The sequence below is a fragment of the Schistocerca serialis genome, chromosome 12 (genome assembly GCF_023864345.2).
Source record: "Schistocerca serialis cubense isolate TAMUIC-IGC-003099 chromosome 12, iqSchSeri2.2, whole genome shotgun sequence".
Lineage (NCBI taxonomy): Eukaryota > Metazoa > Arthropoda > Insecta > Orthoptera > Acrididae > Schistocerca > Schistocerca serialis.
Window position 1 is genome coordinate 4,508,905 of NC_064649.1, and position 18,394 is coordinate 4,527,298.

An 18,394-nucleotide genomic window follows, 5' to 3' on the forward strand; every position below is an offset into this window, starting at 1 on the left:
GGTTTCCTACAGCTATCATTATCTGGATTGGATGGAGGGTTGCCTAATCTAGAAACCCCTTGTGAGCATCCCACACACAGTCCTGAATAGCAGCCTCTGATGTGTAGTGCACACATGACCCATTTATGGGGACCATGCAGTTGTTAACCCTATGGTGGAAATCCAGAAAGTAGCACCCTAGCTCATCACAGAACTTTCGAAGTCTCCGGTTCAGACGTTCCACTCGACTCAGGACTGTAGGGCCACAAACAGTTCTGGGGACAGTGCTGCAAATTGTGAGCTTTGTTGAAACTCCATGCTCGAGGCTCGTCTTCTCGACCTTAACCAGTACCGGCTGTTAATAGTAAGTTGGTACCTTCCACAGGCTGATGTGATCAGTATTCATATCGATGAGAAGCTTTCCCTCCTTGTCTCTTGGAAAAACGGAGCCATCCACATCTAGGTGACCTACAGGATGGTGAATGAGGTACAGGTCGACATATTCCAGCTGCAGTGCCTCGAGGGATTTCTTGAGGTACTTCTCCACAGACTCTGCTCTGTTTCCATTGAATGGAAGCTGAAAATAGATACAAATGTGGCTCATTAAAATTGTACTAAATTGTATTTAGCCTACTGAATAATCTGAAGAATAATAAAGGATTGACAAGTGATTAAAGACAGATCATACAAAGCTTATGGATAACAATAGTCAGAATTAATGAAATGACACCATACATTTTTAATCTTGCAAATTTCTGATTGTGAGTGGCTACAAAACTACTACATCAGCAGCTGGACATTGACATTGGTTGTTGCATCACAAATAAACTGTAGAGTAGAGTTTCTAAAGAAGAGCAATGCTCCAGAAATTTTGTATTTTGACAGACTTAGAAAGGGAGACTGCTGAGTCTCTGCTGCTCAAAGAGGTTTCCTTCTTTTTAGTGAATTTGGCTGCTCTGCATTCGAAGTGTCAGCTGTAGAATGCACTTTTGTTTGTCTCAGTCAGCTGAAAATTCTTGTTGTAGTGTTATGCTGAAATGACTGTCACTGTTCTGAGTCCTGACAGCTGTGAGTTGAGAAAAATAATCCAGTTTCTTCTTGCAAAGAGAAACTTGCAATTTCAGATTTTTATAATGCTGTCACAACTGTTTATGGGAGTGGTATGAGGAGTTGCACTAATGTGTACAAGTGATACCCTGCCTTTAAAGATAGCAGAAGGAATGTCGACAGTGAACAGAGAAGTGGGAATTTGTGACTGATGAGAAGGTGAACGGGAGCGAAGAAATGATTTGTGACCGCTATTGATTGATTCTGGGCCAGATCGATGCAATGTTTGCAGAAATATCCAGCTCTCTTTCACACAAAGTCATTAATGAAACACTTGGTATTTGAAGATTCTGTGTGAGGTTGTTAATAGAACAAATTACATATCAACACAAAGTCAGCAGACTCCCTCATGGGTATTTCTCAAGCACTTCAAACTGGGAGGCGAACAGTTCTTTGACTCTGTTGTGACTGGTGATGAGTGGCCTATTACACCCTCAAAAGGATGGTGTTGTGGTGACATCCATCCACACCGTCACCTAAATTCAAAATCTTTGTTTCGACTTGAAAAATCGTGTCTTCTGTCATTTGGGCTATAATGAGATTCTCCTTATTGAATTTTTGCCCCAGGGGAAAAGAAGTAATGCCGCACAGTACTGTGAAACCCTAAAAATACTGCAGAGGGTGGTACAGGACAAAAGGAGGGGATTTTAACGAAAGGAGTGTGCTTGTTGGATAACATTGCATGTCCCCACACAGCAACTCTCGGATTCCTTAGGTTGGGACTTCATCAAACAGCCCACTCAGAGTGCCGATTTAACACCTTCAGATTTTCACCTTTACACCTCTCCGAAGTTGTTTACAAGTGGAAAGAGGTTTTCTGTTGATGATGAGGTCCAGAGTGCCGTCAAACGGTGGGTCGTACAGGTGGCAGGAGACTTTTTGTCCGAGATATCAAAAAGCTCATTCCTCACTCCACAAAGTGCACCGAGAATGCAGATGACTGCGTTGCACAATGGTGTTTGGTGTTCATTTTTCATAAATATATATGTGGTGTCTGCCCCTAGAGGCATTTTCAAAAGAACAGATACAATTTTAATCCTGCAGCCACTATAAATCGAGACACAAAGGAATTAACTACAATAGCTGCCAATGGACAAGGATTTATGTTGATGGAACAGTTTCAAAATTCGTGCCAGACCGGGATTCGACCCTGGGTCTCCCACTTACCGGCCAGATGCGGTGACCACAATGCAGTCCGGACACGGCAATCACCACGACCGCACAGATACCGTAGCTCACCTCTCGTCTGACCCAGACTCTCAACTTATACCGCACACTACTGATTTAGTGACCCTGGCCATTAACCTCATTACTCTCGCAGGAACTGGTGAGATGCCACGAGTAATGAGGCTAATGAGGAGGTGCATCAGTAGTGTGTGGAACAAGTTGAGAATTTGGGTCTGACGGGAGGTACACTAGGGTAGTCCGTGCGGTTGTGGTTGTGGTGACCACTGTATCCGGACGACATAGTGGTCACCGCATCTGGCTGCTAAGTGGGAGACCCAGGTTCGAATCCCGGTCTGCCATGAATTTTCAGCTTTCCTCATTGATATAAATCAGTGCCCACTGGCAGCTAATGTCTTTAATTCCTTTGTGCCTTTTCATAAATATATTGCCTTTTACATTTTTAAACAACTGAGTACTATTAATTTCTGCACATGCCTTTTGTAGTAGTAGTAGTAGTAGTTTTATCCATCTGTAGATCTCTACTACTACTACTAGTAGTAGTAGTAGTAGTAGTAGTAGTAGTTTTATCCATCTGTAGATCTCTACTACTACTACTACTACTACTACTACTACTAGTAGTAGTAGTAGTTTTATCCATCTGTAGATCTCTACTACTACTAGTAGCAGTAGTAGTAGTAGTTTTATCCATCTGTAGATCTCTACTACTACTACTAGTAGTAGTAGTAGTAGTTTTATCCATCTGTAGATCTCTTTTAATAGGATGTTGGATATGTTCTGATTCTAATTTGAGTATTTAAGGAGACCAAACAGTGAAGGTCATTAGTCTCCTATTCATCCACCACTACCAGAACATAAGCAATGTATCCAATCTGTCTATGTGTAGAGTAAATTCTGTGCACAACTCTGGGAATGTGTTCAGAATGCTTACGTTGTGTGTATCTCAGGTGGAATGTGAAACCAGCCCAGTATTCACTTAGTGGGATGAGGGGAAACCTCCTAGAAACCACATCCAAGCTGACTGGTACACCAGCCCACCACCGTTAATCTGCCGGGCAGATTCGATCTTGGGCCGGTGTACCTCCCTGTACCAGAAGCATTCGCATTAATGCGTGTAGTATATTGAACGTGTATTGGTATTTAAGAACAATAAAAATAAATTAATTCACATATACTGAAATTTACATACATACAGGTCTAGTATGACAAGGATGGCACAAGTAGTCAGCTGTGGCCTTATAATAGAAACCATCCCATCGTTTGCCTTAAATAATTTAGGGAAGCCACAGAAAACCTACATCGGGATAGTCGGACGAATATTGGAGCTTCGAAACTCCCGAATGTAAGGCCACTCTTTATAAAACAGTGCTGCCTCATTCAGTTTATCCCTAGTGAACAATACTATTGTATAAATAAATTATTTAATAATGATAAAAGACTAATGCTACAATGTTCCTTCTTTCTCACTCCTAGTCACTGCACACATTACACACATTGTTTCATAACACTACACACACTGTTTCATAACACTACACACACCAGCAGCTGACTTCCGGACCATTTTGTGTACTGCAATATCCAATCTGCTAGCCTAAAAACTGATTCAGGATTCCTCTGTAATTTGTGATATGTTGAGCTCGTGAAGAGGGTGTGGTGTTAGTATGGCATATTGTATAGCTTTGTGAATAGGTTTTCCAGAAAAGGAAAAAAAGGAGGAAAAAATTTAGTGTGAAAATGTTAGGTAGACTGCTAGATCTTTTATAATACATATATTATTTATCTGTGTTAAACTTTTTACCAAATTCCTTTTTAAATAAGTTTGTTTGAGCAATTTCTTTATCCCCTTTGGCAATATATTGTACAGTTTTATTCACTGGTAGAGAAGTGCTGTTTTAAGTTTTGTGTTTATTTTTTCTTGGTAAATGTAACCTCAGTATATATTTTGTTTCATGCTTGTAGCCAGAGGTGTTCTTGCAGTAATTACCAGTATTATTTTTGATGTGTTCACCTGACTGGTAATTGTATTCACACAATGCAGTTGAAAACTGCAGGGTTTTGAAGAGATTTTTACAATAAGCTCGACTACTATTTTTGTTTATTATTCTAGTGGTCCTTTTCTACAGTTTGAAAATTGTATCGTGTGTATTTGATCCCCAGAAAAGAATGTCATAGCTAAGAATGGAGCATACATACCAATGTTGTGTAATTAGAAGACACCAACCATTAGACACAGGACTCTAAGGATGCTGATGGCATTCTGTTTGCAAGTACGTTCGTGTGTTCACTTCACTTCAACTGAGAATGAGCATTTTTTCCTAGCGTACCAATGAATTTGAGTCATACTTTTGCTTTGGCTATGACTGAGGATACATGGTAGTTTCAGTTAATATTTCCACACACTGTTACTCCTAGATATTTCTATGGTGGAACTGATTCTAATTGTCACGCATTAATCTTGTGCTCAAAGGCTATTGTGTTTCACTCTTCTGTGAAGTGCATAACTTCACAGGTGTCTGTAGAAAGAACTATTTTCCATCCATCCTTTGTATCAAGTTTGTATTTTGAAACATCTGACTGGATAATGTAATATGTTTCATTGCTTAACACTTACCCATAGATAATTGCATCGTAATAAAAATTAAAACTATTACTATCGTGTGAGGGCATGATACATATTTAAAAAAAAAAAAATGAACAGTGATTTTCCTGTGACAGTTCACTGAGGTTTTATTGCAGTACTGGTGGAAACGTAGTCTAATGAAACATTCCAGTAATTTATAGTTTTACTCTGTTTCCGTCGTCCACTTAGCTCAGTGACATTGTTAACGTTACAAACAACCCTTTTCTGACAATGTGAATGGTATGATTCACTTACCTTGGTCACAATGAAAACATCCTCCCTCTTCAGTCTCCCAGAATCAAACCACTTCTTCAGGGTCTGGCCTATCTCTGCCTCAGTCCCGTAGGCGCAGGCGGTGTCTATGCGGCGGTAGCCGGCCTCCAGTGCTGCGTCCACAGCCTGACCCACCTCGCCATTCGGTGACTGCAGGAGGAGGGAAAGAAAAAAAAAAGCTGACACTGTAGTTATGTACAAAGGCAACACAGAGACATTCTCTGTTGGGATATGTTGTGCCTGGAAGAAGTACAAAAATATGTGAAGGTTGTTGTAGAAAGAGACTGAGTTTCTTACACAGTGCAAGGACCCCTATAGTGAGAAGTGAAAGTGTTGTGTCAGTCAAGGGCAACAGCAGACACTTAGGCTCACATCAATGAGAGTGCTTGTTGCCCACAGTTTGACTTTCTGTACAGAAGCTATTTGTGCCTCTTAGCACCATATCCTATGACTAGTTACGGTTAGTAAGAAGGTTCACGGTTTGAGAATGGCCGTGTCAGCCTGAAACCAGTAGCCACTGCAGCAGAAATTGTATATTAATGCAACTGAGATGGACAAAATTAAAATGAATTTCAATCTGTACAAACCAGGTGCTCCTTCACACTGAGAGTAACAGACAATGAAAGGATTAAATATGTTTAAAAGAGCTATACTGAAATTTCAGCCTGGATTCTAGCCTAGGAGAAACATTACAGCATTGATCAACTTTAAATTAGCAGTGTCATCTGCTCTTACCTGCCACGTTCCCAGGCCGACAATCGGCATCTTGTAGCCATTAAAGAATGTGACGTGTCCAGTTTGTGTGTCATTTTCTTAGCTTCAGTGATGCAGCAGAATAAAGTAATAAAATATCACCTAGCAGCTACAAGCTCCCTCTCTGACTGTATAAATAAGCACAGCTCATAGCTAGATAAGAAGACACTTCATGCTATCTTTATCACACAACTCCACTACTGATAGAGTAGTAACAGAATTACCCAGTGATAAGCTCAGAATCACTAATTTGGAGATAAGCACAATACTGCGTAATACAGTTCAGTATTTTTTCTTCATTTCTTTTACACATTACATTTTGGTGTACCACATCATCAGACAACCTCTGTTTGCAAACATTAAGATTGTGGAAGAAGTATTTATACTGTTTTTCAGCCAAAATTTGGTACATCATAACAAGGGGAAAATGTTCAGAAAAAATATCTCCAAAAATTATTTGCTCTGAGTTCTCGAATAAAGTTTTATTCAATGCATATCAGAATGAAATCCAAAAACTCAAGCCTACGAGTAATAATTCTTTACGGAGGGTATTTGACCGGTATTTTGTGTGCACACAATATACATGTGTACAGGACCTTCCACTGACCACAGAAGTCTGTACTCTGAAATCCACAATCACAGTACTACAAGTGCTGCTGCAGAACTGAGTTTCATACTCTGGTGCAATAATCTATACAGGTTTCTGGTAAACTGGCAGAAAATTGGAAACCCCAGATATTCGAAGTGCAAGAATTCCTCATTAAGCACTCCTTCCACAATTTGTCAGAATATCTGGACTTGGGGATGTAAATTCTGCATAACTCTAATGTTTCTAATGTTTGATATTAGCAGATCTCAACTTTTCCAGTATATTTCCATACTTTCATTCAGCTCTGCCCTGCAGCATAATCTTCTGGACTGCAACTAAGGTGAAAAAAAAAAAAAAAATTCAATTTGCAGAATGGTGCAATAAGAATATTGTGTAAATGTGATGACCTAACATCTTGCAGAAGCATCTTCAGGAATTCATACATGTGCATGCCAATACATACAGCGTATCCCAGGAGGAACGATCATTCGAAGCGAAACAGTCTAGTAAATGTGGGCTCTAAAATGCATATCTTAGAAGCGATGAGCACTTCTTCATCTCCCATACTGCAAAACAAATCTCTTCTACTGAAAGCTCTTGGCCTCCCATATTTAGAGAGATGGTAGTATGGACCAAAACAAAAAAGGGAAAAAAGTCAAGTAAACATAGGTTCTAAAGTGAATGCCTTAGAGATAGGAGTGCTCATCATCTTCAGTACTGTGAAACAGATCTCTTCTACTGCAAACTCTTTACTTCCCATATTTTGAGAGGTGATAGTACGAAACGAAACAAGAAAAAAATGCCGAGTAACGTAGGCTCTAAAGTGCATACCTTAAGATATGAACTCTTCTTCATCTTCAGTACTGTGAAACATCTCGTCTACTGAACAAGTGCTCATATCTTGAGGTGTAACAGATTGGTTTGTCTTAAAGTGACTTCTTATACCTTGATTTTTCATTCTGAGAAATGATGTCCATATTTTTGACAGGGATTTTTTATTTTTTTTTTAGTTTAGTTTAGTTTAGTAGAAGTTTGCCTTCTGTGCAGAGAATTTTTGTTTTCTTTGTTGACATAACAGGTGCTAGGGTGAACACAGCATATCTGTTGAACAGAATGGTGGACAGTACGCTGCAACAAGAAGTTAGTCTGTGCCGGTTACACCTGTCTAGGAAATACACTCTGGTCCGTTGAAAACCCCAGGATTTGGAGACATTGCTGTTGACGTCTCTATGAAGAAGTGTCAGTCATTGTTTGACAGACGTGTTGTACAAGAGATGTTGTAAAATGCTAATGCTGTACAACTGGGAGCTGTAATCAAGTGTAAAATGCAGTGCACATAGTGGTGTCGTCTGCAGATCGAGATCTCGTGCAAAAGTTGGTACCTCACAATGGCTTCACAGTTAAATGCATTCACTGCGAGATGCATGAATGAATTGGCGATGTCAGTTTAGACACGCCTCGGGGTGTTTTCTTATGCTGCCACAGCCAGATATGTTTTATTTATTTATCTATTTATCTTACAGCTCGAAACATGTATTTAACATGCATGGGCAATGTTATAATAATTACATTCAGATTATTGCTACACAATATAAATAGATTACATGCTACTAAGTAAAATATCATTGAAGTATATTTAATATAGCATTCCTGAGGTCAAATCATGTCAGCACCATACTGTATGGGCACTTCAATACAAGCCATTTTTTTAACTCGTTTTTAAAGATTCTACCAGAAAGCTGTTTCAGGTTGTTTGGCAGAGAATTATAAAATATTGCTCCCTTAATGAATGTGGTATTTGTTGTTAGATTCAATCGTCTGCTCACCATATGAAAGTCTGATTTTTGTCTTGTATTGTAATCATGGATTTCCATATTCCTGTTTGTCACTTTTTTGTCTTTTTTCACTAATAATATTGATTGAAACATATATACTGCATAGATAGTCATAATATTAAACTTAATAAACAGGTTTTTACAAGAAGTTCTGGGTCTTACTTTTGCCATAGTTATTTATGTCTGAGTGCAGTTCCACTCACACCAGTCTCTCTGTATTCGTCCAGTCTCCATGTAATCGGCAACCAGTTTTAATCATTGCTAATTATGACAGTATCACCATACTGCAGACCCAGCTGCATGCTAGTAGGTTGGTTACTCTGTACTTTATCCAGGTAACGGCAGTTGTACTCTGATGTGAAACTATCAATCTGCAGTGAACAAAGTGCTAATATTATGTCAGTGACAGCGTCAAATACACGTCAACTCTGGGGACAGCAACTGCTTAGAAAGTTAAGTATTTATCATGTTCAAGTTTTAATAAATGGCTAATATGGTAATCTTTTCATATTTTTGGCCCATACTAATGTAATAATGTTTGAATTATATTTCTACAATGTAGGAAAAGGGGTGTGTGTGTGTGTAGGTGGGGGGGCATGAGCAATATATCTTTTCCTACATTGTTGATATTCCTAGCTAGTGTTTCCATTCTTTTATGACTGATATTTCTGGCATTTGACTGTACAACTTCTTTATTTTATATTACTATCACTATATTACTATCAAAATTTTGGCCGTAAGCCATTATCAAGAACAACAATGTCATATATAATCAGACCTTATTAAGTAAAGTCATCCTTGAGATTTATTGAAGTGGGAGTCCCAGCACATAGATAAGTACAAAATCAATAAAATGTGTCGTAGACAGGTAGCATACATGTTTTCTGGCCATAAAGCAATTGAGCCCCAGAACGTCCGTACTTTCATAGTATATTTTCAGACCGTGTTCACTGTACGTGCCGCTCTGTGTCGGTGTCCATTCTGTTTTATGACTGGAGTCATATTTGTTACCTGTCTATCATACATTTCATTGACTTTGTGCTTATCTACATGCTGTGAGACACCCAGTTCAATAGATCTTGACAATTACTTCATTTAACAAAGTCTAATTGCACCTGACATTGTTGTGCTTGATAATGGTTTAAGGCCAAAATTGTGATAGAATTATAAAATAAAGTAGTTGTTCAGTCAAATGGCAGAAATATCATTCAGACATAGACTAATAATTTACGTACATGTTGTAATTTCTGCTCAACTTCCTCCTGAAGTACTCATTAGTTTCTAAATACGCCACATACATGTTGTAAAGGGAGTTGAATACATGTATTGCAAAGAAGAAGAGTCTGAGATAATTTAGAAGTAGCTGGTCTATTAAGTAACTTTTCAGGCTGACACAGCCATTGCAATGGAGGAAACAGAGTCTGAAGCTGAGATATCTGGGCCACGGTACTTCTGCAACTGGTTTCAGCTACAAAAAGATGGAATTTATAATCTATGGTGACAATAGAATATACACACAAATACAGACATAGTTATATTGCTTTGTGGTGCCTGCACAGATGGATGACTGGACGTGTGTGTCAGCAAGTAATAACATTCAATTGAGAAGTAGTCAAAATTAAAAGGAAATTATTGCCTTCTGAAAAAAAAATTCTCCGGAGTATGCACTTTGTGTCCACAGCAACCGGTAAACAACTCTGAATAACCAGTGCCTGGGTTATTTCTAGCATTGTAGTTGAAATGGAAAATTGACACGGAGTCAAATGGTTGAAGAGTAGAGGTTAATTCCCACAACAATACCCGAGAATCATAAGAGAATATTAAGTCTACAATTGAAAAGATCAGTGCTAGTGTGTCAGAGTATGACAGGTGGTTATGGCCTGGTTAAATGTTCACTAAGAGACAGCAGGGCTCGCAACGGCAGCATAGGAGGTCACCACTACATTACACTGGTGTCTCATTATCGGCGCTAGGTTGCGAGACGGACACGAGCCTTTGGTGAGATGTGTTTGACTTGGACTGAATTTTGTGCTAAATGCAGTGTTGTGGCATACAGGTGAGGTAATCCAGCGTGCAGTTGTCTGCTAAAATTTGTTAGTCTCGTGCGGAGTAAGGTCAGTGCTGAAACGGTGGACATTTAGCAGTCGATTTGTTATTGTTTGGTATATGACTGAAGTACCCAAAGTAGGTCACAACCTGTAGAGGAGGTATTAAGCATGTTTATGGAGAACATGACTGCAAAATTCAATAAGGCAATCAAATGCTTAAATACAAACATAGGAAATCTTTGAACAGAATTGTCTGCAATGAGCAAAAAAATCTTATAAAGGAATCTAGAGAAGAGAAAAAAGAAGTGCATACTTCTATTTCTAAGCTATAAAATTAGCAGAATTGACTAAACAATACAATCTTGTGGGAAAAGAAGTTAACAAAAAATTTTGAACAGTTTATAGAAGTTAATGAATGGGAATTTAAAACAATTTATGAACAAGTCTTAGGCATGCGTGAGAAACTGGATATGTTAGAACAAAATAAGGGTTCAGAGGTGATGGCTATTGAAAAATCTGTTTTTGCTAACTTGGAGGAGAGACTAAATGAAATAATTGGCCAAAGAATACAAGAGAAAGTAGATTTGACTATCAGTACACCATCTCCTGCAGAATATTTAGGGGTGCTCAAAGAGGATTTTCGGAAAAATTTGAAGGAACTCGAAAAGATGAAAATGGAATAAACGGAAAGAAAGGTAGCAGTTTAATGGTTGGTCAGTAGAATTACGTGGGGAATTACAGAAAGGAAATGAGATAAATTTATCCATACAATTCATGAACTTTAAACCAGATAGGGGTGTGCAGCCCACTTGCTTTCTAACTCTTAAGTACTACGTGCTATCTCTGAGACTGCAAAAGTTTTTTGTCTCGTGATAGTTCACACACCCTTGCGAAGCGAAATGGTCTCTTCTGTGTACCTTCATATTGGATGGCAAGGTACACATGCCAGAACTTTTTTATTGTTGCTGCTCTTTGGTTCTTATTCGTGGGCCTTGAGAGGTCTCTCAGAAATACCGTAGTGTTTGCGTCATCCCGGTGAATGCTACCGTTTCCCTGTGGCAGCAAAAAGCTGGACCTCCTGTGCAATGTATCTTGTATAAGGCAGATGTGGTTGTTCAAAAACATCTCATTGAATCCTCAGATGAAGACTTTGACGGTAGCAATAACGACCCTGATTTCAAGATATTTAGTGATCCTGACACTAACGCACTGCAGGAAACTAAAAGTGACGATGATGTGATGGCCGATGATGATGGAGCAATTTACTTCTGTGGTAAGAACAGATGTTTTTGACGGAGAAAACGGCAGCCACCAGCTAATGTAAGAACGAGCCGACACAGCTCTCATACTGTGACAAACACTGAAAAGTTTGTGAGAAAACCTTGCCGTTTTGGAGGTACAGAAACTGTTCTTTGCACAAGATATTCTAGACGAAATCAGTTTTTGGACAAATCTGAAAATATCTAAGTTCAGAGCACAGTACGCAAATGATAGCTTATCCTACCTACAATATGTTGACGTCACTGCACTGAAGGCTCAGCTCAAAGCAAGACTCGTCACTGAAGACAATTCTACTCCAGCTAATGAGATTCCAGGCCGAAGACATTTCTGGAGACAACCTGGACAGCACTGAGATAACAGCCTGGCCGTTGCCCACCAAACAACCAGATAACCGGAGTGATGGTGGGGGGTGCAATTTCATTTCCCAGCAGGACTCCTTTGGTTGTCATCTGTGGCACCCTCACAGCACCATGATGTATAGATGATATTCCAAGTCAATCTTCGTGGCAAACCATCCTGGGCTTGCGTTTCAGCAAGGTAATGATCACCCACACACTACAAGAGTTTGTACTGCTCGTCTTCACGCTTTCCGGGCCCTACCTCGGCCGGTAAGGTTGATGGACCTCTCCTCAATTGAGAACGTTTTGAACATTAAGGGAAGTGCCCTCCAATAAGCTTGGGGTTTTGATGATCTGATGTGCCAGTTGGACAGGATTTGGCACTATATCCCTCAGGATGACATCCAATAATTCTGTCAATCAATGCCGAACCAAATAACTGCTTGCAATAGGACCGAATGTGGATCGATGCATTGTTGGCTTGCTTGTTGGTAAAGCTCATTCTCTCGAATAAATCATTCAATTTTTCTGAATATTTAATCATTTTTTGTTTGTACATTTATATCACGTATACCAATTTTCTTTACTTTAAGTCTGTGGCCAAAAATGTTTTGCCATCAGACTACTGGTTTTGGTCTATACTATAATGACCATTGTCAGATCTGTTTTATAAAAACATGTCCTAATATAGTGGAGCCATAGTGGCATCATCAAATGTTAAACACCAAATCAGCAAGAGTCGTGACTTTTATATTAGATCTTTATTAGATTTTATAAAACAGATCTGAAGGTGATCATTATAGACCAAAACTGGCAGTCTGATGACAAAAAATTTGTGACCACAGACGTAAAGTGAAGGAAATTTATTTTATATTTGGGTCACTGTTTCATTCGCGACCGTGTTTCAGATTGTGAATATACCAATTTTATCACATATTTTTAACTTTATTTTACTGTACTTTGGCAAGTAAGAGATGAGCCAGCTTCTAGGTATGCACTGTGTAAGAGTAACGCATAAATCTTTAATAATGTGACCTCAGGGTAGAGGAAAGCACGTGAGCCACAGTAGGTGGGTAAGCTAGGCAGCCCAGAAGCAAGTTCTAGCTGTAAAAGCGATTAAGCTACTTTGAAAATAGAAAATTGGTCAAAGAGTAGAAAAATACTTCAGGATGTGCTCAAAAATGCACATCGATACGAATCGGTTATGTGGACCCCGAGGGGACCCTATTCTATAATGGGGGTAAAAGGAGATAGGGGACTATATTGCTCTAACAATTTACAATAGTGTCAGAAGTATTTTTCTGCATTAAGTGGTGTTTTCGACAGTCTCACAATGGCAGGAATTGCTTGTTATTTGAAGGCTTATTCCGAGATAGTAAGGCTGAAAAGTTTACACAGATATTGCAGCTCCAAATTTGCGTATTTGGTTAAATGAACGAATGAGGATGTGTGTGCCTGAGCGTCATTGTCTATGTAAGGTGCAGGGAACATATCAGGCAAGGAGCAACAAAGAGTTGTGTGTTGCTGTTGACCAGTAACTCATCAACAGAATGATTCACAGTAATGTAAGTAGTGTCGTGCACTTAAGTTATGGTCACTTACAGCATTAGTATAACTGTGAGTAGTTAGTAGATCCTATAAAGTGTCAAAGGCACAAATTTACGAATATACTTCGACATGGTGAAATGCGCATATCTTGGCTCATTAGGTAACCGTAAGTCAGATTAAGTTCTAGTAATTGGGGATTTTATACAGTTTTGACAAAAGTATTGAATTATATGGTTATATTTGTAAATGGTTGTAGGGGAGGGGCTTTACTTCAATGTAATTATTCCTTTTCACATTTACTATGGGCAGCCTGGATACTTGGATTAATTTTCTATGCTGAAGAATCAGTTTCATGAGTGATCTTGGTGAGCAGTTTGCAGACGGAACCTGGAATGTACTAAATTGATAGTCTTATTTGTATACAGCACACACATTCACAGTAATAAACTTAAAAGAGAATCATATTATATGAAGAACATTGGAGTGTTAATAGAAGTTTTCCTACCCAGATTACAAGTTAAAGGACTGATGTAAGCCCATGTACAAATGAGAGTTTGAAACCATGCTAAGATGGCTGGGGATTGTTTAAAACTTAAAGACTAATTTTATTTAAAGTAAGGTGTTGTAGTGTATAACCATTTGCTTGCAATGGAACACAAAGAAGAAGAAGAAGAACTGTGGCTTACTGAAGATGTGGATTTAAAAGCAGTTAGCACTGATTTAGTTTATTTGTATAATAAGACTGGCAAACTTGTCCTGTCTAAGTGGGGGACTATGAGGTGTAGCAGATCACTTTGGCTTAAAGCACTGATCTTTCAATTGGACAAATGATGACTGAAGTTTCTAACAGGAATTTTTTTTTTAGTAGATTTTTGTGCTTTCTGTACATGGAATTTTTGTTTTCTTTGCACATGCCTTTATGCACTGTCAAGTGTACTTTTGCAAAATACAAAGAAATTATTGTTGTGTGTAAAGGCTGTGTGTGACACCAATGTTAGTGTCCAGTCACTTGCGAATGAGGCAGGAACTGAAACTGAGAGCAGTAACCAAAAAGCATTTGACTCAGTACCACATATATGCTTGTTGTCAAATGTGCATTCGTATGGGTCACAAAGTGAAATTTGTGACTGGACTGAGGACTTTTTGGTAGGGAGGACGCAGCATGTTATCTTGGATGGAGAGTGACTGACAGATGTGGGAGTAACTTTGGGTGTGCCCCAGGGAAGTGTTTTGGGACACTTGCTGTTCATGTTGTATTTTAGTAACCTTGTGTACAATAATAATAGTAACCTCAGACTTTTTGCAGACAGTGCAGTTATCTATACTGAAGTACTGTCTGAAAGAAGCTGCATAAATATTCAGTCAGATCTTGATAAGATTTCAAAGTGGTACAGAAATTGGCAGTTGTTGTAAATGTTCAGAAATATAAAATTGTGCACTACGCAAAATGGAAAAAAAAGTAGGAACCTTTGCCTATAATATCAACAAGTTACTACTGGACCTAGCCAATTCCTACAAATGCCTGGGTGTAATACTTTGCAGGGGTATGAAATGAAATTGAATGTTCACATAGGCTCTGTTGTAGCTAAAGCAACTGGTAGATTTCAGTTTATTGGTAGAATATTGGGGAATTCAGTGAGTCTACAAAGGGGATTGCTTACAAATCACTCATGCAGCTCATGACAGAATATTGCTCAAGTGTATGGGACCCATATTAGATAGGACTAACTCAGCTTATTAACATATACAAAGAACTGCACAAATGGTGACAGGTTTGTTTGATCGTGGGAGTGTGTCAGAGAGATGCTGAAGAAACTGAACTAGCAGACTATTGAAGATAAACATAAACTGTCCTGAGAATGTACACTGACAAAGTTTCAAGAACGGGCTTGAAATGATGACACCAGGAATATACACTCCTGGAAATGGAAAAAAGAACACATTGACACCGGTGTGTCATACCCACCATACTTGCTCCGGACACTGCTAGAGGGCTGTACAAGCAATGATCACACGCACGGCACAGCGGACACACCAGGAACCGCGGTGTTGGCTGTCGAATGGCGCTAGCTGCGCAGCATTTGTGCACCGCCGCCGTCAGTGTCAGCCAGTTTGCCGTGGCATACGGAGCTCCATCGCAGTCTTTAACACTGGTAGCATGCCGCGACAGCGTGGGCGTGAACCGTATGTGCAGTTGACGGACTTTGTGCGAGGGCGTATAGTGGGCATGCGGGAGGCCGGGTGGACGTACCGCCGAATTGCTCAACACGTGGGGCGTGAGGTCTCCACAGTACATCGATGTTGTCGCCAGTGGTCGGCGGAAGGTGCACGTGCGCGTCGACCTGGGACCGGACCGCAGCGACGCACGGATGCACGCCAAGACCGTAGGATCCTACGCAGTGCCGTAGGGGACCGCACCGCCACTTCCCAGCAAATTAGGGACACTGTTGCTCCTGGGGTATCGGCGAGGACCATTCGCAACCGTCTCCATGAAGCTGGGCTACGGTCCCGCACACCGTTAGGCCGTCTTCCGCTCACGCCCCAACATCGTGCAGCCCGCCTCCAGTGGTGTCGCGACAGGCGTGAATGGAGGGACGAATGGAGACGTGTCGTCTTCAACGATGAGAGTCGCTTCTGCCTTGGTGCCAATGATGGTCGTATGCGTGTTTGGCGCCGTGCAGGTGAGCGCCACAATCAGGACAGCATAGGACTGAGGCACACAGGGCCAACACCCGGCATCATGGTGTGGGGAGCGATCTCCTACACTGGCCGTACACCACTGGTGATCGTCGAGGGGACACTGAATAGTGCACGGTACATCCAAACCGTCATCGAACCCATCATTCTACCATTCCTAGACTGGCAAGGGAACTTGCTGTTCCAACAGGACAATGCACGTCCGCATGTATCCCGTGCCACCCAACGTGATCTAGAAGGTGTAAGTCAACTACCCTGGCCAGCAAGATCTCCGGATCTGTCCCCCATTGAGCATGTTTGGGACTGGATGAAGCGTCGTCTCACGCGGTCTGCACGTCCAGCACGAACGCTGGTCCAACTGAGGCGCCAGGTGGAAATGGCATGGCAAGCCGTTCCACAGGACTACATCCAGCATCTCTACGATAGTCTCCATGGGAGAATAGCAGCCTGCATTGCTGCGAAAGGTGGATATACACTGTACTAGTGCCGACATTGTGCATGCTCTGTTGCCTGTGTCTATGTGCCTGTGGTTCTGTCAGTGTGATCATGTGATGTATCTGACCCCAGGAATGTGTCAATAAAGTTTCCCCTTCCTGGGACAATGAATTCACGGTGTTCTTATTTCAATTTCCAGGAGTGTATAATGGCTCTCTACGTATCGCTCACATTGGGGTTGTGAGGACGAGATTAGATTAATCGTAGAGCAGACAGAGGCATTTAAAAACTCATTCTTCCTGCATCCCGTACAAGAATGGAATAGGAAAAACCCTAATAACTAGTACAATGCGACGTACCCTCTGCTGTGCACTTCACAGTAGTTTGCAGAGTGTACATGTAGCTTTAGACGTAGACTTGTTCTGTGCTATGGGGTGAATACAGTGTATCTGTGAAACAGAGGGGCAGATGGAGATATTATAGAGTGTGGTGGCACTTGCTGCAGAGAGCAATTACTTGGTGCCATTATGTCCCACTTAGGAAATACGTGCAGAGCCATTGAATCTCCAGGAGGTGGAGACATTGCTATGGGCATATCTATGAATAAAAGTCAAGTTATTGGTTGAAAGCCACAATATATCAAAGACACTGTAAAATGCTAACTTGATGTTGCAAACAATCGTAAAATGCAATTTATATATTACTAACATGTTGAATATTGCAAGGAAAAAGAGTTAGAGATCATTTAACAGTCTTTTAAGCAACTTTTCAGGCTGACACAGCCATTGAAAAGGAAGAAAAGGAGCCTGAAGTCTTTTAAGCAACTTTTCAAGCTGACACAGCCATTGAAAAGGAAGAAAAGGAGCCTGAAGTCAAGATATCTGGGTCACAGTGCTTCTGCAACTGGTTTCAAGTGCACGGTGGTAAAATTTGTAATCTGCAGTGACCATAAAATACACATTCCAATGGACCATTACAGATGTAGTTACAGTGCAATCTCTTAAGGTAAGTGCTCTCTGCAATTTGCAATGACAATACTAGATATGGAAATAATCTCCACATAGAATATGCAACTCTCCTTTATGTTCAGAATGGAGTCTATAACAGCTAGTTAGTTAGTGAGTTAGTCTATGTGTTCCATGGATAATAAGCGTAACCTCTTGATATGGTACGGAACAAGAGAGTTTCATAATTATAGCACATCATCTCAATGGAAAATATGGATAGCAACCTGCAGAACATTTACATGATTTTTTAAGTTTTTTCATGCAGACAGTGATTCTTTTCACTAAGACATGAATTCAGTTTCTGTTTGAAATTAATTGTATTATCCGTCAAAGGCTGCAATGTGTAGGTGATCAAAGATTTTTAACAAACTGCACAAGGTAGTGAAAGTGATGCAAGGCTGCTGTCAGTATTACCAACTGTTTAAAAGAACATTCTTCTAGAGGTTCGAGGGTGGACACTACATATTATCCTTATTGCAGGGTTTTGTGTAACACACACATTTTTCCTCTTATTTCCTTATTTGTTCATGTAAATCTCTTTTCAGTACATATATCATACCCATGATATTGGACAGAAAATCTTTCTGCTTGTTGGCTTTACAACTTTCAGATTTGATTTGATTTGATTTCTTTATTAATCCATGAAACAATTTACATTGTATGGATTTCATCATTTAATAATGGACCATTTAACAGTTT

At 40.1% G+C, this 18,394-nt stretch overlaps 1 pseudogene; it reads right to left on the reverse strand.

Annotated features, from left to right (window-relative positions):
• LOC126428337 (1,5-anhydro-D-fructose reductase-like) overlaps window positions 1-17,283 on the reverse strand; it is a 34,947-nt pseudogene extending 17,664 nt beyond the window's left edge.
• Between the last annotated feature and the right edge of the window lie 1,111 nt (window positions 17,284-18,394).